The sequence below is a fragment of the Pseudorca crassidens genome, chromosome 7 (assembly GCF_039906515.1).
Source record: "Pseudorca crassidens isolate mPseCra1 chromosome 7, mPseCra1.hap1, whole genome shotgun sequence".
Taxonomy (NCBI): domain Eukaryota; kingdom Metazoa; phylum Chordata; class Mammalia; order Artiodactyla; family Delphinidae; genus Pseudorca; species Pseudorca crassidens.
In genome coordinates this window covers 91,013,857-91,039,400 of record NC_090302.1, presented here as the reverse complement: position 1 = coordinate 91,039,400, position 25,544 = coordinate 91,013,857, and the positions used below count along the sequence as shown (strand labels likewise).

At 49.8% G+C, this 25,544-nt stretch overlaps 2 pseudogenes; one reads left to right on the top strand and one right to left on the bottom strand.

Annotated features, from left to right (window-relative positions):
• Nucleotides 1–10,637: 10,637 nt before the first annotated feature.
• On the bottom strand, nucleotides 10,638–11,654 carry LOC137228395 (serine/arginine-rich splicing factor 3 pseudogene; annotated as a pseudogene).
• Nucleotides 11,655–14,761: 3,107 nt separating this feature from the next.
• On the top strand, nucleotides 14,762–25,206 carry LOC137228283 (thimet oligopeptidase-like; annotated as a pseudogene).
• Nucleotides 25,207–25,544: the final 338 nt, after the last annotated feature.

Here is a 25,544-nt window from a genome sequence, read left to right as displayed (position 1 = left end):
GAGAGGCACTGAGGAGGCAGGTCTCTTTGGTCAAGATAGCAGTGGTGGCGTTTGAACCGAGACCTTAACGATAAGAGGGAAATTGGTCTGGGTACATGGATTAGCCAATCTAAAGCTGGGAGAGCAAGAAGTAGAGCTTGTTGCATCTGAGGGACTGAAAAAGACAACTGTGCCTCGAACCCCATGAAGGTCAGGGAAAGATGTAGTAAGTGACCAGAGCACATGGTCTCTGTGAGCCTGGCTAAGTAGTTGAAAATTTAATCTCTTTACAATAGATAGCCTTTAGAGGTTAGAAGCAGTGCAATAATAGCGTCTGATTTGTGCTTTTTAAAAGACGACTTTGACTGTTGAGCGTCCTACAAAAGCAAAATACTTGTGTCTCTATGAAGCGCAGATAGTAAATTTTAAAAAGCCCAATGAGCTCATAAGCAGTTGGTTTACTAACTGTAATCATTTATCTTAACTAGACTTCATTAATATAAGCTTGGTGACCTTGGGGTCCTGGGACATATTAGATCTGGGCAACCCAACTATTTTCAAATAGTGTGATTTGAAAAATTCTTGAAATTGTTGGGGTTCAGGAAGATTATTTTATTGCTGGGGCTGGATGGGAAGTTTAGAATAAGAAAAGAAAGTATGATGGCTGGCTTCCATCTATTCTCCCTTTCTCTGGGAGAAATGATGGTGGGGTGACTACTTTGCTGTTGACCCAATGCTTAAATTTCAGAGCTGGTTCAATCCAGTAAATATGTGCTGAACAACTATTATATGTTAGGCACCTAGCTGGAACTGGGAATATAAAGAGAATAATTAATAATAAAAGCAGGTACTACTAACAAGAGACAGGCACTGTGCTAATGCTTAACACGCACCATCTCAAGTTACATTAATTTACACACTAACCATATGAGGTAGATGCATTTATTATACCATTTTCCGGGTGAGAAATCTAATCCCTTTAAGGGGCTTAAGTTACTTCTCCAAGGTTACACAGCTAGTTAGGGGCATAGGCAGTATTTGGACTCAGGTCTGGTATCAGCACCAATTCTCTTAGCCATTATGCTCTCTAAGGACCTTACTTGAGAAGTTCAGGATTATACATATAGGGGTACAACCAACCCTAAGACCATCTGGCAAAACTGGCTGCTTGAGAAGTCCTGGATTTATGTAAGATGCTCTTGGAATGCAGAAGATCGTGAAGGAGGGTCCCCAAAACACACTCTCTATACTAAGGGGCGACAGAAGAGAGAAAGGATTAGCCTACAGCAGCATGATATTGAGGACCAAGAAACAGTGTTTCTCTCTTTTGTGAACAGTTATTAAATTATTTCTACTTCAGAATATCAGAAAGGAATCACAGGACTATGGACAGTTTGCTGAGCCACCCTATCTATCTTAGCGTGAATCCTGGCAGGTGTAGAGCTCATAGTATGACCCTGGCACCTAAGTGTAGTTAAGTAAGCTTTCATTTTTCTTCAGCCTTAAAGCAAAGCAGCTTTCTGATAGGTATAATTTAGGAAAGTCTTCCAAGAAAATAGTTAAAGTCCACTTTAAATATCTCAGAGAAAAGCAATTTTGCAAAAGATCAATCAACAAAAGCAAGGCCAAACACACCAATTATTTCGTGAGACTTGTATTGTTAGGTCATTGCTCATGTTGTTTCTTTATGCATTTAACTGGAAGAAGGCTTTTAATGTTCAACAATTCTCAAAGAGATAAAGACCCACACTGATGTGTCAGAAAGAGCTTTGCCCTGGAATTAGATCAGTTTAGGTTTGGCTGCTTACTAGAATTAGGTAACATTCTTAATCTTTCTGAGCCTGTTTCCTATCTGCAAATAGGGATAACACTATCTATTACAGAGGGATGTGGTTAAATTAAATGACACATGTCAGTGAAATATATCCTTCCAGACTGAGAACATACCTAGTAAATGTTAAGTGATCTGCAAATATTCTGCTTTCTTGAAATGGATGAAACCTGTTATCATGATTTTAACCAATGGTCTAAATATCAAGACAATATTTAGTTAAAAGTTATATTTGTTCTTTCACTGTCCATCTGCATTTTAACATATTCTAACATATTCTCCTTGATAAATTGTGTCAATATTAGTAACATTTGTCATTTCAGCTATTACTGTTCATATGTTTAAAATATTTCAATGTGATATAAGCCATTACGCAAAGGGATGCCTAGCTGGCTTTGTCAAAGATTTATTTTAAGTAAAAATGAAAGACTCATTTTCACCAAGTTTTATTGAACAGTGTATTCATTAACTGTATGAACTTTCTGGCCAACCCAATACAGGAGCCAAGACATGGAAACAACCTCAGTGTTTTTTTGTGGATGAATGGATGAAGAAAATGGGATGCATACAACCTACTGTTATTCAGCCGTGATAAAGAAGGAAACCTGCCTATTTGTGACCACATGGGTGGATTTGGGGGGCATTATGCTAAATGAAATGTCAGACAGAGAAAGATAAATACTTTATGATCTCATATGTGAAATCTAAAATACTGAACTCATGATAGAATGGAATGACGGTTGCCAGAGCTGGGGGTTGGAGGTGAGGAAAATGAGGGAAGACGATCAAAAGGTAGAAACTTCTAGTTATAAGACAAGGGAGTAATGGTGATGTAATGTACAGCTCGGTCACTACAGTTAACAATACCGTATTTTATGTTTGAAAGTTGCTAAGAGAGTACATCTTGAAAGTTCTCATCACAAAGATAACATTTGTAATTATGTGAATTAAGGTTAACTAAACTTATTGTGGTAATCATTTCACACACTATATATATACCAATCATCACATTGTACACCTTGGACAGATACAATATTATATATCAATTAAGTTAAATTTCCGTCTGGCCTGTCATTTTCCAAAGGCCACTCAAGGTCAGGGGACAGAACGCCTCCTCTCCAAGTGTCCTGCCAGCCCACCCACTCAAGATCAGAGGGACAAAATGCCTAACTAAAACAAAACAAAACAGAAACACAAAAAAACTGGAGAGAGGGAGGAAAGGGTGACCTGAAAAAAAAAAAAAAAAAACTAAGCACGTTGACAGCGCTAAGAATAAACTACCAGGAAAAAGAAACCCTACATGTCAGATCCTAAAGTACAGAAGGGCAAGCCCGCCGACATTCCAGGCCCGGGGGGACCGGGGTCCCCAGCCCTGCAGAGCCAACCGCAGACCGGCTCGGGGGCCCCACAGAAGCGCGGGGTCCCCGCGGCCGAGTCGACGCCCCCGACCGGCGCCGGCTCCCCTCTGCCCACTCTGCGCGCGGGGGCTGGAAACTGCCGCGGAGAACCACGGCGGGGCGGGAAGGGGGGCTCCAAAGAGGGTCTGGCGACTCGAGTCGCTCCGTTTCTCGGTGGGCTCAGCGCGCGCCGTGGGGGAAGAGGGGCGGGGGTCCGGGAGGAGGGGACGGGCGGCACTTACGTAGACCGGCAGCGGCCACGGGCAGACGGCGGGCTCGGTCCCCAAGAGCGACTCCAGCCTCAGCTCCAGCTTCTCCCCCATGTCTTCGCGCGCGGTCCCCGCACCGCGCTAGTCTGGCGCTTGGGGGAGGGGCGCGGCGCCGCCGGCGGGGGCGGGGCAGACGGGCAGGCGGGCGGCTGAAGGGACAGGGCCTGGCCTGGGCCTCAGCTGCCGCCGCCGCGCTCCCGTCCGGGCCCCGGCTCCCTCTTTGTGGTCACAGGCCCGGGGCCCCCAGCGCTGCTGCGAACTCGGGCCGGCGTGAGGCGAGCACAGTGAGCCGGGGGCCGCACTGAAACACTCACGGCCCGCGCGGCCCGCCTCCTGGACTCGCACGCTCCCACGCACGCACGCTCCCACGCACGCACGCTCCCACGCACGCACGCACGCACGTACGCACGTCATCGGCTGCCCCTGGCCACACCCACCGGCCCGAAGTGGGGACCCGGCCAAACCTCTCAGGGCCAGTGGTGGCGGGTTCGACTCCTGACCTCGACATACCGTGACACACACACACACACACACACACACACACACACACACACACACACACACACACACACACACACACACACACACACACACACACACACACACACACACACACACACACAGTAATAAGACTATAATTCCTATTAAATATGACAGCTGGAATCCCGGCTTCTGTTCACAAAAATGCCGTGTATTTAGCCTATGCTAGGCACCAGACCGCGGACGCTCAGTACTGGCAAAAAAGGAAATGCCCTGCCCTCATAGCACTGCCATTTTAATTGGAATAGTAGTGACAATGGTCAAGGGAGAAAATAAAGTGTCATCATCGCCACGGGGATGGTTAATCTCATGTGCGCACTGCGTGGGGCCCCGGCAACCACAAACATTATTCCAGATGTGGCCAGGAAGGTATTCTTCAGAAGAGATTAACACTGAAATTGGTCCACTTTGCGTAAAGGAGATTGTCAATGCCGCGGCGTGGGTGGGCCTCGTCCATCAGTTGAAGGACTGGAGAGAAAAATGAGGTGCCCTAGAAAGAGGGAAGTGTTCCTCCAATGGACTTGGCACATCAGCTCTTCCCTGTGTCTCCAGCCCAGAGTCCTGCCCTGACTTGCCTGCCTCACGGTCACAAGAGTCAACTCCTTAAAACGAAACTATATATGTAAAGGTAGTGAATATATACAAGCCTATTAATTTGTATATGTGTGTATAGATATGATATATATATGTATACACATATGTTTATATGTGCATGCGTTTGTAGTCTATGTGTAAGTACTATATACAGTATACATACAAGCCTATATATTTGTGTGTATATATTGTATACATGTATGTATGTGTATATATACAGTATACATATTATGAAGGTGAACATGCTGTATATATACACACACCCATGTATTGATATATGGGTGTGTATGTGTACAGTATATGTACACTGTATGTATGTATGTATACAGTGTATATTGATATATAGGTGTGTATATATGTTGTATACCTGTATGTGTATAGGTATTATATGTATATATGTATGTACTCTCTCTATATACACACTTGCGTGTGTACTTATATGTGTATGTACATGCACATATTTACATATAGGTGTGTGTGTATACATTGTATATATGTATGTGTATGTATCCTATATATGATATGTGTATGTATATATACGACGAATTTATAGATGCAGTACATATATTTTTATTCTACATGCTTTTATATGTAGGTGTATATGTGTGTCTATATGTATGTACGTGTATGTATTGCATATATTATATGTGTATGTATGTATACTGTATATATACGCACCTAAATATCTTTGTATGTGTGTATATATGTATGATATAGACGAACCTAGGTGTGTATATTGCATATCTTATACGAATGTGTACATACTGTATATATATATACAAACTATGCATTTCATATGTGTGTATGTATAGTGTATATGTATGTGTCTATTGTATATATTATGTGTATATGTGTGTAGACATACTGTATATATACAAACTATGCATTATATATATGTGTGTATATATGTATTTGCGTATTGCATATACTATATGTGTATATGTCTGTATGCGTACTGCATATATACACAGCTGTATATTTTTGTATGCGTGTACATGTGTACGTGTGTGTGTATATACACACAGAGGCTATGGATTCTGTTTGTCTGGAGAACCCTCACTGATACGGACACTTATGACAATTGAGCACCTGCTCTTTGCCAGCCAGGGAGCCAAACGCTTGTCCTTTCTGTGTCTCCCTTAAGTGTCACAAGTCCCGGGAGGGAAGGTGATGCCGCTCCTACCAGTTGAGGTGCCTCAGGGTCAGAGAGGTGCACAGGGCGGGGGGCTGGAGCCTGGTGGAGCCCAGGTGGAGTTCTAGCAGCAGTACAGCCTAGCAGTCCCACTTCCCCGGGTGCCTCTCACAAAGACGCCGAGGGAGAGACAGGGTCTGAAGGAGGGGATGAGGAAGTTTCCGTGGGTCTGCAAGCCCAGACCAAGGCTGACTCGTCAAGGGTGTTAGAGGTCAGGACTCTGGTTACTTTGGGGATGGGGTTACACAGAGCCATTCCCATTCTGAAAAAGTATCCATTCTGCTCTTGTTTGTATGTTTACCCCCCTCCCCCAAATCTTTTAAAAACAGATTATCTTGGTTGCTGGGAGCACACAAGGGGAAGTTGTGTGTGAGGGGGTGTGATCCAGGGGACAGGGAGGATAAGCCCCCCACTCGTAGGGCCAGGAGTGGCTCAGCTTTGTGAGCTAAGGATGGCCCGCGAGGTCCCAGAGAGAAGGGTCCCTGCTCCGTCCCTGCTCCGTGCACCCCATTCCCAGCCTGAGAAGTCCGGAGCCCACCCCCTCCCCCCCCACACACACATCAGGGAGGAGAGCCAGTCACCCTGGCTCCCAGGCTCCGGCTCCAAGGCTCCCGGCACTAGGAGCTATTTTCAGCTTTCATGCCCTAGGACACGGCCAGAGCTAGTGTCTCCGGAAACTCTCTGTCTGTCTCTCGCCCGCCCGCCATCCCTCCCTCCCTCCTCCGCCTCTTCCCCTCCCGCTCCAGCTGTCCTGCCCTCCACCCTGCATTTCTACACAGGATGGCTCACAGACAGCTGCTCCCCGTGCCCACCCGCCACCATTCGATGGATGTCAAAGCAAGCCCTGGGGACTTCCCTGGAGGTCCAGCGATTAAGACTCTGAGCTTCCACTGCAAGGGGTGCGGGTTCGATCCCTGGTCAGGGAAATAAGATCCCACATGCCGCCCGGCACGGCCAAAGAAATAAATGAATAAAAAATAAAGTTATAGTGATGAAACAGCCCTAGTGGTGCAAGGATGGGACGTATACCTCTATGGTAGAGAATAAAGGTCCAGAAACAGATAGATGAGAACTTGATATGACAGAAAGTGGGGAAATTAAGGAGTTTTCAATAAATGGCATTAGGACAATTGCATATCCATGTGGGAAAATGTAAATTAGAAAAAAAGAAAAAAAGCAAGCCCTGGTCAGGTGTGACCTTGGGCCCAGGGCCATTGGCACACGTTGTCGTGTGGGATGTTCTTCCTTAGACTCCTCCCTCCCTCCTGTGTCACTGTCACTTCCTCCAGAACCTTCCTGGACTCCCCTACACAAGCTCGGGGTGTGCCCTCACCCGCCCACCCTGGATCACCAGAATTCCAATCCCGGCCCACCCTTCCCCGCCAGGTAAAGAACTGGGCCTGGTCAATAAGACCGTAGAGGTCCTCGGCCATTGCTATTGCAGTTGCAATTGTTACTGTGTTTACACAGGGTGACCAACACCCGCCCCCAGTTTGCCCAGGACCGCTCAGGTTTGAGCGCTGGAACTGTGGGGAAACCCTCATTTCCGGGGAACCCCAGAAGGCTGGTCAGCCTATTTAGGATGGATCTTTCACTTGATATCCCAACCCCCGAGAGTCAGAAAGGGAATCTCCCCCCTCCTTCCATGGTAACCTTCATTCATTCATCCACTCATCCCTTTATTCAACTCCTTTATTCAGCAAGTATTTAGGAAGCATCTACTACATAGCAGACACTCTTCTAGGTGCTGGGGACAGTAAACTGAGAAGGTGTGATTTGTTACACGGGGATGATGTCTCGGAGACCACTGCAGGGCATGGGAGGTGGGAGAGGGAAGGGGCAGTTGTAAATGCAGGCTCTGACAGGACTGGGGCGGACCCTGCCCTAAGCCAGGCTGGTTGCTTCAACACAGCTGTCCTCACCCAGGGCCATCCTGCTTCCGCCTCACCCAGTTCTTCGGTGATGTCTGGGGAAAATCTGTGGTTGTCACAACTGGGGGGGAAGGGGCCCCTGGAATCAAATGGGTGGGGACAGGGATGCTGCTGAACCCCACACAGTGCCCAGGAGGGGCCCCCAGCAGAGAATGACCCGCCCCAAATAACCCCAGTGCCATGGGGGAGACCCTGCACTAATATTATTCAGACCCGCTGGTGCCCCTAGATTCCTGCACAGGCTGGGACTCTAACCGGGTCACCTCTGTATCCCGAGGTGACCTAGAGTGGGGCAGCCAGGAGGGCTGAGTATCAGGGATGAAATGACAAATCTCCGTGCCCACTCTCCCCGCCGCACCCCAGGGTCGATGGCCTCTATCTCCTCCCTGTGCAGGTAGCTTTTCCCTGAGCCATTTCTTCTTGTCAAGGTCCCTGTCGCAGGTTGTGTTCCCCGAAGATGACGTTGAGAGCAAGCAGTGGAGTGCAGGTGGTTGATGTGAGACGTGCAGAGAACAGATACAGCTGCCATAGGGTCCCGCAATTCCACTCCTGGGCATAGATCTGGAGAAAACTCTAATTCAAAAATATACATACACCCCTGGGATTTCCCTGGTGGTCTAGTGGTTAAGACTCTGTGCTTCCGGTGCAGGGAGCATGGGTTCCATCTCTGGCCAGGGAACTAAGATCCCACATACTGTGTGACAAAAAAATAAAGAAAGAGAGAAAGAAAGAAAAAGAAAGAAAGAAAAGAAAGAAAAGATACATGCACCCCAATGTTCATTGCATCACTATTTATAATAGGCAAGATGTGGAAGCTACCTAAATGTCCACTGATGGATGAATGGATAAAGAAGATGTGGTACATATATACAATGGAATATATTCAGCCATAAAAAGAATGAAATAATGCTATTTGCAGCAACGTCGTGGATGGACCTAGAGATCATCATACTAAGTGAAGTAAGTCAGCAGGGAAAGACACATATATGATCTCTCTTATATGTGAAATCCAAAATACGACACAAATGAACTTGTCTACGAAACAAAAACAGACTCACAGACATAGAGAACAGACTTGTGGTTGCCAAGGGGGAGAAAGAGGGAGGGAGGGTTGGATTGGGAGTTTGGGGTTAGCAGAGGCAAACTATTAAATATAGGATGGATAAGCTACAAGGTCCTACTGTCTAGCACAGGGAACTATATTCAATATCCTGTGATAAGCCATAATGGAAAAGAAAAAGAGTTTTATTTATAGGTTCCATCCCTAACTGAGCTGGCCCATCCCCTCCCATGGTTCTAAGTGCAGCCCGAGGCTGCAGACTTCCCACCGTGGTCTTCAGCTCCAGAGCAAGCCACCTGCAAACCAGCCGCATCTTCCCAGGGGCTGGCAACTCTCCTTTGCTACTGATTCCAAGACACATCCAGATAGCACAAATGTGACCATGAAAACAAACTCAGGCATGTTCAAATCAGGGAAATAACATTCTTATCTCTGTTTAGTAGTTGCTTAATTTTAGAATAGCTTAGAGTTACAAAAAAGTTGCAAAGATCTGTACAGAGTGTACAGAGTGCTGTGGACCCCCGACCCAGTACCCCTATTTCCAACACGTTAGTACTTTAGTACGTTAGTACGACATGCTTATCCAACTAAGGAACCGAGATGGATACGTTATTATTAACTAAAGTCCACACTTTACTAGAATTTCCCTAGCTTTCCCCTAACATCCTTTTTCTGTCCCAGTCTCCTCTGGGCTGTGACATTTCTCAGACATCCCTGGGTTTTAATACCTTGAAAGTTTTGAGGAGGACTGGTCAGGTATTTTGTCCCTCAATTTGTTTGTCTGTTGGTTTTCTGATGTTTTTCTTATGGTTGGGCTGGAGTTACGGGGTTTGGGGCGGAAGATCCAGACACAGATAAAAATGTCATTCTCCTCAGGTCACATCATCAAGGATACACACCATCAAGGATACACACATCAAGGATACACCCCATCAACGGGACTTGTGACAAACAATTTTACCCTTGATCACCTGGCCGGTATCGTCTTTTTTTTTTTTTTTTTTTGCTGCGTTGGGTCTTCATTGCTGCACACGGGCTTTCTCTAGTTGCGGCGAGCAGGGGCTCCTCTTTGTTGCGGGCACGTGCTTCTCATTACAGTGGCTTCTTTTGTTTCGGAGCACGGGCTCTAGCTGTGCGGGCTTCTGTAGTTGTGGCATGGGGGCTCAGTAGTTGTGGCTCCCAGGATCTAGAGCACAGGCTCAATAGTTGTGGCCCATGAGCTTAGTTGATCTGCGGCACAGGGGATCTTCCCGGACCAGGGCTCGGACCCGTGTCCCCTGCATTGGCAGGTGGATTCTTTTTTTTTTCTTTGTTCCTTTTGGAACCAAAACTTTAATCCCAAGGAGTCTCACAAAACATATTACGAATGACAGCATGAAAAAAAATTGCACAGTAACTCAAAGTTCAGCTCTACAATATACTCTTCATCTGGCAAGACATTGGTATCTTGATCATCTCAACTTCCAAAAAACATTACAAAGAGCTATGTATTCATGTACGGCAATCACAGAGGGGACTTATGACCTAACTCAAAGGGAAACTAACTTCCTTGAAACTTCTTAGATTCTAAACTCACTGGACAACCTCTTGTCCAGTGTGAAGACTAGTGGAATTCTTAAACCTCTAATCTAGGGTAAGGGTGCGGCTTTCATTCCTACCTGCTGGCTTGTGTTCACAGCACCTTTTAAAGACTGCTTGCTTAACTACAGCTGCATACCATATCCCAGCTACAGAAAGTCTCTTCAATGTTTGCCAGTGTTGCTTCCATAATAATAAACATCACACTTTAGGTGGGCAGGAGTTAGAGTTTTATTCTCAGTCTAGGCAAGACCAAATATTCAAAGCAAATTCAATTTTGCTTAAGAGAACATTGTAAAGAAACAATTCTTCATATTACATGCCTCATATGACCCATTTCAAACCATAGAGAATGACACCTTTATGTGTCACTGTCCCAAGAGACAAACAAATGTGAACAGCTAAAACATTTAAAAAGTGCATCAAGCTTCGGAAGTCTCAAACGAAACTTGAATTTTCTGTACATACTCCTGTCAAATGAAGTTATTTCCTGTGCACCACTCCTCTTGCAAAGTGGTCTGCTATTTCCTTTCATTTGACCTGGATCGGCTAGGAGACCTAGAGAAAGATCGGGACGGCTTGCGATTTCTCTCCTGGGACAGTGATCTCTCTCTTCTCCTATATCTACTAAAGGGACCTGCTCTGGCTGCGGGAGAAGCTTCTCCGTCTTGGACATCTGTGGTGAGGGGGAGGACTCCTCCTCCGATAATCATCTCGAGGGCGACGACCCCAAGAAGGAGGCGGCCACGATCTCGACTTCTCCTTTCCCCATTGGACAGGTCCACTCTTACTCGGCAGCCACAGAGTGTTCTCCCGTCTAGTTCTCAGACAGCATCCGCTGCATCTCGGGGATCTTCATTTTCAACAAGAGCGAAGCCGGGAGGGTTTTTAGCAACCCACACACTTCGGAGTGGTCCATAATATCCTAAAGCTCGTTCGAATTCACTCGTTACCACTGTTTCCAAGATTCCTTACACAAACGTTACAGTCCAACGGACAGGAATCCCGATGCAAGACCCTCCTGGCTCCTGGGTTTCATGGGCCACAGGGTGATCCCGGGCCTCTAGAATCTCGCAGCTGAATCGGCTCGCACAAGCTGTCCTGTGGGGATGCTTTTCCCCCCATGTGTCCAGCCCGGGGCCCTGCTGTCTAGGCCCGACCTCCAGGGTGACAGGGTGAACCCCAGGTCCCTGGAGCAAACACTCAGAGCCCTGGTGACCAGACTCAGGGGGCTGGGGCGGCAGCTGGACATGTGTGGCCACCCTGGTGGTGTTTCGCCCCATCTGCAGTTCCAGTTCCAGCTGAGAAAGAGCCTCGCTGTGTTATTTTCTCCTGGTTGTGTAAGGATCCCCGGTGTCATTTGACAGAAATGTACATGGTGTGTTCTTTCTCTCTTTTCTCCCTGCTTCCTCTCGTCCCTCTGCCCCTCCCTCTCTCCCTCTCCCTCTGTCCCCCCCCTTCCCTCTCCCTCTTTCCTCTGCGTCTCTCTCTTTCCCTCTCTCCCTCCCCCGCTTCCCCCCTCCCCATCCCTCTCCCCGTCCCTCTCCCAACTCCCTCTCCACCTCCATCTCCCCCTCGCTCTCCCACATCCCTCTCCCTCTCCCCTCCCCCTCCCTCTACCTCCTCCGTCTCCCCCGTCTCTCTCCCGCCTCCCCCCTCCCTCTTCCCGCCTCCCCCGTCCCTCTTCCCTGTCCCTCTCTCCCTTCCTCTCTCCCTGTCCCTGTTTCCCTGTTCCGCACGCCCTCCCTCTACCTCTTTCCCTCTCCCTGTCCCTCCACCTCCTTCCCTCTCTGGAGAGGGAAGGAGGTGGAGGGACAGGGAGAGAGAGCAGGAGGGGGGGAGAGAGAGAGAGAGGGAGGAGAGGGAGAGAGGGATAGAGGGAAGGAGCGAAAGACGTCTCTCCCTCCCTCTATCCCTCCCTCCCTTTATCCCTCTCTCCCTCCCTCCCTCTATCCCTCTCTCCCTCCCTCTCCCTCTCTCCCTCTCCCTCCCTCTATCCCTCTCCCTCCCTCCTTCTCCTCCCTCTCCCTCTCCCTCCAACTCTCCCGCTCCCTCCATCTCTCCATCTCCCTCACTCCCTCCCAGAGACGGAGAGATGGAAAGGCAGAGACAAGGGAGAGGGAGAGAGGGAGAGGGAGAGATGGAGGGAGAGGGAGGGAGAGGAAGAGAGGGAGAGAGATATGGAGAGGAGAGGGAGAGGGGGGGGGGAGAGGGAGAGGGAAAGAGGTCTCTTCCTTCCTCCCTCTCCCTCTGTCCTCCTTCTCTCCCTCTCCCTCCCTCTCTCCCTGTCCCTGTTTCCCTGTTCCGCTCTCCCTCTCCCTCTTTCCCTCTCCCTCTCCCTCCACCTCCTTCCCTCTCCAGAGACGGAAGAAGGTGGAGGGAGAGGGAAAGGGAAAGAGGGAGAGGGAGAGCACAAGAGGGAGGGAGGAGAGGGAGGGAGAGGGGGGAAAGGGAGAGAGGGATAGAGGGAGGGAGCGAAGATGTCTCTCCCTCTCTCCCTCCCTCTCTCCTTCTCCTCCCTCTCCCTCTTCCACCAACTCTCCCTCTCCCTCCATGTCTCCATCTCCCTCACTCCTTCCCACATAGGGAGAGATAGAGGGAGAGGCAGAGATAAGGGAGAGGGAGAGAGGGAGAGGGAGAGATGGAGGGAGAGGGAGAGAGGATGAGAGAGAGAGGGACGGGGGGGGGAGAGAGAGAGAGAGAGAGAGGGAGACCGGGAGAGGGAATATGGTCTCTTCTTCCCTCCCTCTCCCTCTCCCTCCATCTCTCCCTCTCCCTCTCTCCCTCTGCCTTATCTCTGCCTCTCTGGGAGGGAGTGAGGGAGATGGAGAGACGGAGGGAGAAGGAGAGTTGGAGCGAGAGGGAGAGGGAGGAGAAGGAGGGAGGGAGAGGGAGAGAGGGAGGGAGAGAGGGAGGGAGGGAGAGACATCTTTCGCTCCCTCCCTCTCCATCTCTCTCTCCCTCTCCCCCCTCCCTCTCCATGTCTCTCTCCCTCTCCCTCCACCTCCTTCCCTCTCCAGAGAGGGAAGGAGGTGGAGGGAGAGGGAGAGGGAAAGAGGTAGAGCCAGAGCGTGCGGAACAGGGAAACAGGGACAGGGAGAGAGGAAGGGAGAGAGGGAGAGGGGGAGAGGGAGAGGGAAAGGGGGAGAGGGAGAGGGGGAGGGAAAGAGGGAGAGAGAGGGACAGGGAAAGAGGGACAGGGAGAGAGGGAGGGAGAGAGGCAGGGGGAGAGATGGAGGGAGAGGGAGAGGCAGCGAGGTAGAGGGAGAGAGGGAGAAAGGGAGAGAGAGAGGGAGAGCGGTAGAAGTGCTGAGGAGGGGGGCTCCCTCCCCCTCCCACTCCCATCCTCTCCCTACTGCTTTCTCTTTTTTCTGCTTCAACAAACACCAGGCGCCTTTTAGATCAGCCCTGAAGTCAACGTTGATGCTTGGACAGCCTGACCTCCCCGCTGACTTCCAGCCCAGGACCACCGCTGGGAGATGAAGTCTGCGGGGCCCTGGGCGCAGGCTGCACAGGCACCTCCCCTGATGCCCAATCTCTCCCCGTTTACAAGGCAGCCGACACTCCCCTCCCTGACTCCCCAAGATTTGGGGCCTTTTTAGTATGTGTCGATAATGCCATTGAGCTACTATCTAACTCTTCCACGAGGACCCATCTCCCAAAATGCAGTGGTTTTCAGCCTTGGCTGCACTAGAGAACCCCCAGGGAAGGGAGAGACGTCTCTCCCTCCCTCTCTCTTTCTCTCCCTCTGTACTTCTGTCTACCTCTCTCCCTCTCCCTCTCCCTCTGGGGTGATGCCCGATGAGCTCAGAATCGTAGATGGCCCCCCCATCCCCTCTCTGTGGCTTGCATGGGGGATGCACCTTCTCACCGTGGCCCGGGCATGGCCTTGACATTCAGACATCGGGTCCTGCGTGGACACTTGTGTTTGTTCCATAGCGCAGGTGGCTGCAGTCTGTGCTTCTGTAGATGGGGGCTGTGCGTGAGCCCTTCATCTTCCCCGCAGACACCACTGGTGCTCGCTCGGCCTCGCGGGTGATGCGGGGGGCACGGGGGACAGTCTTGTGTCCCCACCTTCTTGGGCTACAGACAGGCCACGCTGGTCCCGTGGTGACTGGGGGCTCCCAGGAGAACCCCACTGCAGACCGGAGAGGTGGCCCCAGAGAAGGTGGCGTACGCCTGGGGCCGGGCCTCATCAGTGAGCCACGGGCCACCTGCAGCAACAGCTGTCTCACCGTCCAGGGGCTGGGTGTTCGGGCGCCGTGGGGTTGAGCCACTGTCTGCACGGCAGCCGTGTTTTGTCTTGTTGAGCCCGGGGAGGCCCCTTGGTGGCTCCTGGAAAGACTGGCCGCATTTCTTCCTGCCCTTGGCCTTAGAGCCCATCACGTTCATGCCGTTTCTGGTTCCAAAAGGACCTGTGTTAATAAAGACCACGTGTTAGGACAGCACCAAAGTGTCTAGAAATCCGGGCCAGGAGGAGGAGGGAGGGGGATTGGCTGTGCCCGCCAGTGGCCTGGGAGCCCTGCCCGCCTGCAGAGACCTGGCCCGGGGCCCGCGGGGAGGCCGTGGCCCTCGGTCCCCAGCGCCTTCCGTCTCTGGGTTCCAGGAGAACTGCGTGATCCTCAGGGAGCTGGTGAGGCTGCAGGCCCTGAAGTCCCGCCTGCTGGGGTTCCGCACGCATGCCGACTCCGTGCTGGAGATGAACATGGACAAGACCAGCCAGGTGGTGGCCACTGTCCTAGGTAACACCGCCTCCCCCTGAGTCCCAGTGGGGACGGGGTCAGGCGGACCTTGACCGGAGACCCCACTGTGTCAGCCCTTGGGGGTCACCTTCCCAGACCCTTCATTCTGCCTCGAGGGGCGCGGGGTCGGGGGTGGCTGGGGGGCCGCCCCAGGGACGTAGCCGCGCCTCTCCCCTCCGCCCGCAGGTGAGCTGGCCCAGAAGCTGAAGCCCCTCGGGGAGCAGGAGCGGCCGTGATCCTGGAGCTAAAGAAGGCCGAGTGCCAGAGGCGGGGCCTGCACTTTGACGGCCCCATCAACGCCTGGGACCTGCGCTACTACATGAACCAGGGGGAGGAGACGCGCTACCACGTGAACCAGTACCTGCTCAATGAGGCTTTCCCCATGCAGGCGCTCACACGCGGGCTGCTGGGCATCTCCCAGGAGCTGCTGGGGCTGACCTTCGACCTGGAGGAGGGCACCAGCATGTGTCACGAAGACGTGAGGCTCTAAACGGTCTGGGACGCGGCCTCGGGCAAGGTCATCCATCGGCAAGTTCTACCTGATCTCTATCCTCGGTGCGTGCGTGGGGGAACCTGTCGGCCGTGGGCCGGGGCTCCTCTGTGGAAGCGGGGCCCCATCCACGTCCCTCCGCAGGGTGGGGAAGTCCGGGCACGCGGCCTGCTTCGGCCTGCAGCCGGGCTGCCTACAGCACGATGGGAGCTGCCAGATCGCCATCGCGGCCATGGTGGCCAACTTCACCAAGCCTACGCCCAACCTGCCCTCCCTGCTGCAGCATGATGAGCGGGAGACCAACTTCCACGACGTCGGGCACGCGATGCACCAGCTCCGCTCCCAGGCGCAGGGCTGCAGGCAGGGGGCGGGGAGGGCCCGGGCGTGCGTGGTCCTCAGGCAGGCCCTCGCCATGGGATTCTTCCACTGACATCACCCCGCACGTGGTGACGCCCTCGGTGTCAGCTTCCATCATCAGACCCCAGGCACTGGGCGCGTAAATAACGGAAATGGATGTCCTCGAGGCTCTAGAGGCTGGAAGACCCAGATCAAGGAGTCAGGGCTGGTTCCCTGCATGTTAAATACATGCACTCAAGAGTTGCCTTGGAAAAAGACAAAAGAAAAGAAAGGAATGTTGCCTGCAAGTCTGCTGACAGCCGGTGATGAGAACCAGAGGGAAGGCTCTGGGGCCGGGGGCGCAGTGCCCTGTGAGCTCGGGGGCTGCTGCCAGTCTCCGTGGAGGCTCAGCAAGTCCCCGTGACTTCCCCACGTGGGGGGCGCCAGCTGAGCGTCTGGGCCCAGGACCCACTGCTCGTTCAGTCTTCCTGTGGTCAGCCCTTCATCCTGAGAGCGATGCTCTCACAGGCTGCACCGGGGCGTGTGGGGACAGTTTACTGAGCTGTACAGACGTCACTACTGCTTTGGACCATTTCCGTCACCCCGAAAATGTCCCTCACGCCCTTAGCTATCACTCCGTCCCCTCGCCAGCCCCTGACAACCAGGAACCCACTCGCTGACTCCGTGGATCTACCTGCTCTGGACGTTTCTCCTCAGTGGGGTCACGCCCTGTGTGTCCTTCTGTGTATGACTTCTCTCGCTGAGCATCGTGTTCTCAGGGTGTATCGACGCGGCAGCGAGCGTCAGGGCTTCACCGCGTTGCGTGGCTGAGGGACGTAAAGACGACAAGAGAAAAGAAAAGAACGTTGCATGCAAGTCTGGTGACAGCCGGTGACGAGAACCAGAGGGAAGGCTCTGGGGCCGGGGGCGCCGTGCCCTGGGAGGCCCTGGCGCTGCTGCCAGTCTTGGTGGGGCACGGGCAGCACCGTCCCTCAGGAGCTGCTGGACAAGCTCATCAAGTCCCGGGAGGCCAACCCAGATGCGGCCGGACCGAGGGAAGGGAAGGGGGCTTCCGGTCTGCCCGGCTGGAAAGCGCGGCCTGGACACGGTGCCAGCCCCCCGTCTCCTTCCTCCCGCCCCCCAGGCCTCTTCAACCTGTGCCAGATCGTCCTGGCCAAGGTGGTTCAGGCCCTGCACACGCAGACGCCCGCGGACCCGGCCCAGGAGAATGCCCGCCTCTGCCAGGAGATCCTGGGGTTCCCAGCCATGCCAGGTAGCCAAGCGCGCACCGGGCTCACCTCAGCGGTCGGTTGGCGGCTACTGCCCAGGTCAAGAGGATCGTCTGGTGGTGTGTGAATGGGGACCGACTGACGGGCTCCGGCCGAGGCCCGCTGACCTCTGGCCTCTTCCTGCCACGGTTCCTTGGCTGGTCCCTCCAGCTGTGGCCCGCGGAGTCCGAGGGTGGGGTGGGAGGCTCTGCACATGCTTTCTAGAGAGCCTGGAAGAGGCAGGAGAGGGCTTCATACCCCGAACAGAAGGCATCGACGAGGTCTGCCCGTGCGTGTCGGTGCGGACACGCGGTTCACTCCCTCGTGAGCGCTTTAACCAGCGATCTCCCCGTGGTGGAGGGCGAGCCCCGACTCATCTCTCGCAGCCTCGGCAGCTGACCTTGTAAGAGGCTTAGGAGTGAACCCTCGTGAGCTTCAGCAGAAAGTCGGCAAAGATTTATTTGTGTCCCTCCACTGAACTGCCAGCAAGGTCCCCGTTTTCTACAAGTGTTGGGCCAATACTCTCTCTAGTGGCAGGGGACTCAGACAAGGCTGCTTTGGGGCCCCCACCCCCGCTCTGGGGCAGGGGCACTGAGCGGCCAGGGAGCCGGGCAGGAGCCCCTCCGCGTGTGTCCCAGTGACCCACCTGCCTGCGACCTTCGGCCGCCTGGCAGGAAGCTACGACGCCCAGTCCTGTGGCCAGTCATTCCTGCAAGAAACACTGGAACCAGTTTCTGCCAACCCGCCAAAGAAAAACGACTTCAAAGGCAACGTGGTGTCACAGGAAGGGCTTGTTTCTGTGTTTCTTTGTTTTTAGTTCATTAGGCCTCACTTAAAATTCTGATTCCACAATGCACTTGCTTTGGGATCTTGAACAACACTCATAACCTCTGCAAGTTTCAGTAGAGTAAGTTTATGTGATTACCTTCATCTGTAATATCCCTGTGTTGCAATCTTAATTAATTCAGATTAATTCATCTTAATCTTAATCTCAAGTTCAGATCAAAGACTCGTTCCTCTGTGACTTCTCCTCTGAACTGATTCAAAAGCCTCCTCTCCCGTCCTCATTTGGCTTCTCTTCTCTTCTGGAATCTCATAAGAACTTCTATGACCTCTCTGGTTTTTTGTTGTTGCTGTTGTCTGTTGGTTTGGTTTTTAATTGAAATATAGTTGATTTTCAATGTCGTGTCCGTTTCAGGTGTACAGCACAGTGATTCCGTTTTCAGATTCTTTTCCCTTATAAGTTATTACAAAATATTGAGTACAGTTCCCTGTGCCATAGAGGAGATCCTTGTTGTATCAACTCTATGCCTTCTTTGAATGACCGTGGCACTTTGTTGTCTGTATCATTTTTATGTCTGTTGTGGCTTTGTGACTGAAAATGAAAATTTTCTATTTGTTCATGTCCTGGCCCTTCCTTAGAAATGTGTTCATTTACCTATTTCATATTTATTGACTACATCTTAGACACCGTGTTAGCTGCTTGTTCTAGATGTTAGTAAAACATAGACCTTCCTGCTCAAAGGGTCACAGTATTTGTGGGAAAACAAACAAACGAACAACTTACGTCTCAAATAGCTTTGTACTTCCCAAAGAGAGCACACCTCGTAGGTACAATAAATATATGTATTATACATAAATGTATAAATAGTTAATGGCATTAAAAACTTGAGATAACTGCTTTTCTATTCTGAGGAAATGATGATAATATTTCACCAGGAGCTCAACACCACTCTGAGAATGAGGGCTTAATCCCCGACCTGGCTCACTGCATCGCTTTCTTATATGAAAATAGACAAGTCTGTACATGCTCTCTACAAAAAGGCTTATCTGGCATGAATTTCAGATAGCAAGAAGAAAAATTCAAGAGGTTCAGAGAAGCATCCAGAAGCTCAGGTGATTGTCTGGCACTAATACAACTTGCTTGACAGGAAAAGAGAGCTGTAAATCTCACAAAATTCGATGATCTTCTAAGAATTTCAAAACCGCCTGCTAGTAATTAGAAATCCTAGAAGAACCGCCTCTTTTAAAGCATACTGATAATATGCTTTACAGCTTAATATTCAGAAGCCTATGTTTTGGCTAAGTGAGCTTCAGGAATGAAGGAAACTTGTGGTTCAGTTCCATCTACTCTGGAACCTCTGGTCAAAACACCTACTTCTGTGCTCAGCCATCTTATCATCTGTAAAATGGAGGCAACTCTAAGAAAACATAGTTACAGAGATGTTGCACAGTTTCCTGTGTCACTGTCTTCATTTGTTTCAGAAAACCAATAACGTCTAAGCTACTACTGCAAAGAGTGCAGTGTTACTTGGGGTCATCTAGTGCAGCTCTGTCAAAGTAAAGAAAAGCAAAGGGGCCTAGAATAACTATAATTTTCCCAAGAGGACACTATTATTTTATGGCAAATCTGAGTCAGGAACCCTGATCTCTTTGATGCCATTCCATTGTTCTCTCGTTGGGTTCTCAGCAACCCAGAGAAAGAAAGAGAAATAAAACTCCTATGTGCTGTGTCACTGGTACAGGACGTGGCAAGATTGGAATTGGAGAACTACATATTAACAGGTATTTGGGAAATTCTTCAAACTAATTAAGATATATACCAGGTACATAAAAAACAGTTATGTTTTCCCAAGATGATTCTGTGGAATGAACAGAACTGGTAACTGAAGGTGCCTGTGTGCTGCAGTTCCAAACAGGACGGGTGAATGCTTGTTTTCTGGCACCTTTAAGACTCCACCCCAATATACACATTAAAATAAAATTAACATTTCAACTGGGTCATATTTAATTCTGCATGCTCTTGTAAGTCAGCAAAATAGTCCATATATCATTTAAGTTGTCACTCACTTTCTTTTCTTTTCTTTTTTTTGCGGTACACGGACCTCTCACTGCTGTGGCCTCTCCCGTTGCGGAGCACAGGCTCCGGACGCGCAGGCTCAGCGGCCATGGCTCACGGGCCTAGCCGCTCCGCGGCATGTGGGATCTTCCCGGACCGGGGCACGAACCCGTATCCCCTGCATCGGCAGGCGGACTCTCAACCACTGAGCCACCAGGGAAGCCCGTCACTCACTTTTTAACTTGAGTTTTAATTTCTGAAAGTCTTTCCAAACACAAAACAGAGGTGGGAAAATGGTATATGGGAAGCTGCAGAGATGAAATAAGCTTACTGCATTCGGCATAAAGATGAATACCCAAACAACTTCTGCATAGCTGGAAGTGTCCAAATCTACTATCTTCGTTTTGTAGTCAAGGCTTCCGGAAAAATATGCTAACGGATTCCTAATTACCCAAATGCCCCATATCTGTTTCAGTAAGTATCATTATATATTATGGAAATTTTTCTCAGTGACAGAGAAAGACATCCTGGCCGAGCATCCCCCTGCCCATGACACACAGATGATGGGTCTCAAGCTACCTTGAAGGCGTTGGAGCCCACTTTATCCATTACTAATATTAATGGAGGACAAAACTTCATATTCTGTTTGCTCTGTGTTTGTTAAATCACTTCTTCCCTTCATTAAGATGGATGACACATAATTGAGTCTGTAGTGTGTGTATCACTGGAAACTGAACACATTTTTGTTGGTTTTATTAACGTCATAGGTTTCTAGGGGGGGTCTACTAAATAACTAAGTCTAGTTTCACAGTTACAAATAAATTACGATGTAATTTTGAATAACGTAAGCTCATCATAAAGGAAGGATACTGAGAGTTGCTACTACCCCTTCCTTGAGGGGCTCTTGTAAAGCACTAAATCAAGTAACAGAGGTTTATATGCATGCATATATTTTCAATGATATTTGAACACACTTGAAAAGAACTCTACGGAATGCATTATAAAACCTCGATGCTGTGTGTCCCTAGTTCCCGGCTCTCTCGTTCAAACTATTTAAATGAACAAAATGTTATCTATTAGGATAGAGTACTCCAAATACTACTTCTTGCAGTACCCTGTCCCAACCATTTGCCTTCCTCTTCCCATTAGTCCTTAATTCAGAAACCCCAGAGATTTGTTCAGTAATTTATGAACATATTTCTTCATTCAGCCAAGAAAACTGATGGATCCCTTACCAAATTTCAGGCACCCTTCTTCAGGATGTTTTCTAGGCATGTTCAGGAAACACAGCAGTGATTAACACAGATGAATATAGCCTCTCTCGAGCTGAGGGGAGAGACAAAAGTAAAGAAGCAAATATAAAATCGTAAGTGTAAATACGTAAATAAAAATTGAATAAATGGGTAGAATAACTAGTATATCAGGTAAGTGCTGGAGAAAAACAGCAAGCAGGGAAGGCGGATGGAGATTGTTAGCTGGTAGGAGGAGGCTGCGATCGGAAACTAAGTGATCACTGAGGGCTTTCTGGGGAAGATAAAATTTACGAGGGAACCTAAGGTTGTGAGAGGGAGCAAGGTGCATATCTGGGAAGTGAATAGTACAAGCAGAGGGAACAGTCAGATGGAAAGGCAATGAGGCAAGAGTGGGCTTGGAGTATCCAAGGAGCAGAAAGGATGTCAGTGTGTGGAAAACAGAGGGAGCAAAGTGGAGAGGAGAAGGAAACAGTCAGAGAGGAAACAGAGGCCCAGATTTCTAGGGCTGTGGAGGCACTTTGAGGACTTTGCTTTTCCTGTGAAGAAGCCATTGAAGAGACTTGAGTGACATGATCTGACTTATGTTTTAACAGGATCTCTCTGGATGCCATGTTGATTAGAGACTGCAGGAGAATAAGGACAAGCCCCAGAAGACCAATAGTTGATTCAAATGTCAAGAAACATTTATGCCTTCACCCTTCAACTTCACAAATGATGCCATTTCCATTGAGCTATTGAAAAATATCATCTGGCTTTCAAAACAATAAACCAGAAGGCATTTTCTCACATAAGCAAGGTCACAAACAACTGTCGGCTAAAGGTGAAATAGCAACAAATCAAATAATAACAAAAACATTTTTTATAGATTTTAAAACCTTACAAAGCATTTTCTTGTCCATTATCTAAGTTAATCCTCAGATCAACGCCATGAGATAGTTATTATTTTCCCATTAGAAGTGACCGCATATTAAATCCTTAGTGATTGCTCAAGAAAAGCTGAAATCTTGAGTGTACATCTATTAATGCCAAGGTTGGGTTTTTTACCCATGGGAACATTGGATGCTAACATCCACAGGGATTTTCAGCTCAAGATGGCAGACTAGGAAATATATTTACTTTCTGGTCCTCCTGAAACCATGTTTAAATAAAACTGCAGAAATACCAAAATTAATCAACCAATAAAAGCCAAGACATTGTGGAAGTCATCAACCACAGAAAGATTTCAACACATTTCGAGAAGGCAAACAATGAAATGGAGGGGCCATGAATAAAATAATGAAGAAAAGACTACCCTAAGTAGGGTCTGCACAAAGCCAGGCAGCTTTTGCTGAGCCCTGGTTATAGTAAAGGACAGAGGAAAGAAGAGGGGCTGAAAACAAGGAGACAAAAGTCATTTTAGGAAAAAACGTTCACTTAATGAGCTCCAGGGAACACTCAGCCTGCTGCCATACTCACTCATGGATTACAGTGGATTGTTGGTAAGCAAGACAAGAAAACAGGGAACCAACAAACAAAAATCAAGACACGGTTTCTTACTGAGCTCTTCTCAAATGAGATCAAGAAATTATGGTTCAATGCCATAGCTGTAAATCATTTCTGCTCCTGGAGAGGTTAGAAAGGGCTTATCATAGTTACCCTTTTTCTTCAGACAGAATTTAGGTCTGAGCAAAAGCTTTTGTGTCCTCCAACCTCAAAGTTTATTGGGGATGGAAGTCCAAATTTGCTTTGACATACCATAAAAAGAATCTCATGAGCAGAGGGTCAAACTACTTTTGGAATATATGAATTATGCCCAGTGTGATTTTAAATAGATTTTAAACAAAAATATATAAATTTTCACTGATCTATATGATTCTGGGTTCTGAAACTTCTACATGTTACATGCCTGATATATAACACACAATGTCAGTCCCAGGAGAGAGAAGACACTCCAATGAAGCAAGCCAAAGAAACAAGATTCGAACAAGGTAAAGTGATGTGTAGACCAAGACCAGGATTTTTCAGTTCTTTCCTGTCATGCTGTAGCTTCCAGCTCCTGAATAACAACACATGTTTCCCTTGTCCTAGACACACAAGAGTATGTCTCCTCTATGGGGCCTAAGAAGCTCTAGAGTTACATATGTGTAGTAAAGAGTGGACCCAGCCGGCATACTCACAATGACCAAATTGTGTTGATCGTACTTTATTTTAAACCAATACATCGCTCCATGCTGAAGTTGCAATAAATGATATATTTGCTTTCTAGACATGAATGAGATGCCTTACTGGATATACTCCAGGAAGGCCAGAGAAACTGGCTTCTAATCCATACAGAATAATTCATTGATGAATTCCTTTCAGGAGAGCCCCTGATTTATCTAGAATATAAGCTTTACATACCTGGATCCTTCAAACTAGACCAAAGGGACAAATCTAGGCTGCAAGCCTCAATTAGAAATGTGGGATGGTGCTATGCTGACAACTGGTGGTCCCTGACCTATCTTCTGAGATTAGAACCCAGTGTGGTGGATGACCAATTCACGCGTTGAACAAAAGAACACCTCCTACAGGGCAGTGTATGTGTTCAATACTGGTATGGCACTTAGGGCTAAAAGTAACACATGAAGCATATATGATAAGGAGGCACCAGAGTCCAGAGCACGAGCTCTGGAATCACACAGGCTTGCTTCGAATCCCGGCTAAGCCACTACCATCTGTATACCCTGAAGAACAGTCGAAGGTTTAAATGTTCTTTTACCAAATTTCGAAAAACAAGTGAAGAAAGAACCTACCTGCCAGGAAGGGACATCGTGGGGTGCAGCATCCAGTCGCGTCAGGGCTCTGCATCCCCTGCTCAGAAACCTTCACCGCCTGGCTCATGGTGATGCTGGCAGCTCAGCAGCCCTGGAGAAGGCGCTCCTGTCTCCAGGGCTCGCGGACAAGCTGGGGAGGTCCACGGAGGTGGCGGGCCACAGTCTGGCAAACTCTGGGTGCCTCCTCCACTCAGCTCTGGGCAGGCTCTGGCCTCTGGGCCCCGTTGCGGGGAAGGGCTGGCCGATACATAGCCAGGGCTGAGGGGTCTGCAGAGCCGGTGCCCAGGCAGGGTGAGCTCTGGAGGAGAAGACTTCCACAGTCCCCAACAGTCTCCGCATGGTGGCCCATCCGGTGCCAAACACCTGCCACCCACAGCGACAAGTCCCAGCCGCTAGAAAGCCCACAAGGGGTCGGGCTCTTTGCCCTCGGGCCGGGTTTCTCCAGGGGCTGGGCTTGTGTGGGGCCCCCATACCACCCCCTGACCCGCCCTTGCTCTGTGACACGTACAGTGCAATGTCAACACCCAGGCTGAGCCGGCCAGTGTTCAGTGCGTGCTAGACCTTGAGAAGACTTAGCAGCTAGGGAGAAGCTCTCCCACTTTCACTCGCTTTTCTCAGATCAGGCAGGCAGCCCATCTCACCCCAAAGCTATGGACACCACACCTCCTTCCCAGGCTATCGTTTTCCGTTCTGCCCCTGTTGACCCTTTCCATTCTGCCCCCCTTTTCCCCAGCACCCCATTTACGGCTTCGGGTGTCATCGGTGCTGCAGCAGGCAGCACCTCTGACCCCGAAGCTATGGACACCACACCTCCTTCCCAGGCTATCGTGTTCCGTTCTGCCCCTGTTGTCCCTTTCCATTCTGCCCCCCTTTTCCCCAGCACCCCATTTACGGCTTCGGGTGTCATCGGTGCTGCAGCAGGCAGCACCTCTGACCCCGAAGCTATGGACACCACACCTCCTCCCCAGGCTATCGTTTTCCGTTCTGCCCCTGTTGTCCCTTTCCATTCTGCCCCCCTTTTCCCCAGCACCCCATTTACAGCTTCGGGTGTCATCGGTGCTGCAGCAGGCAGCACCTCTGACCCCGAACCTATGGACACCACACCTCCTCCCTAGGCTATCTTTCTCCGTTCTTCCCCTTTTTTCCCTTTCTATTCTGCCCCTGTTTTCCCCAGCCCCCCCCCCCCATTTACGGCTTAGGCCGGCATCGGTGCTTCAGCAGGCAGCAGCTCTGACACCAAACCTATGGACACCACACCTCCTTCCCAGCGCTGTCATTTTCCAGTCTGCCCTGTCTCCACGTAGAACCGCTACCTATTTCACACGGCTGTTCCTAGTTCTGGGAACACACCACTCACTGGTAGCAATGCCTCAGCCCATGCCTCGACTCATTTACCTGCAACGCTGGCCAACAGATAGACCAACACTTCAAAGTTATGACAGAAAGTTGAGTA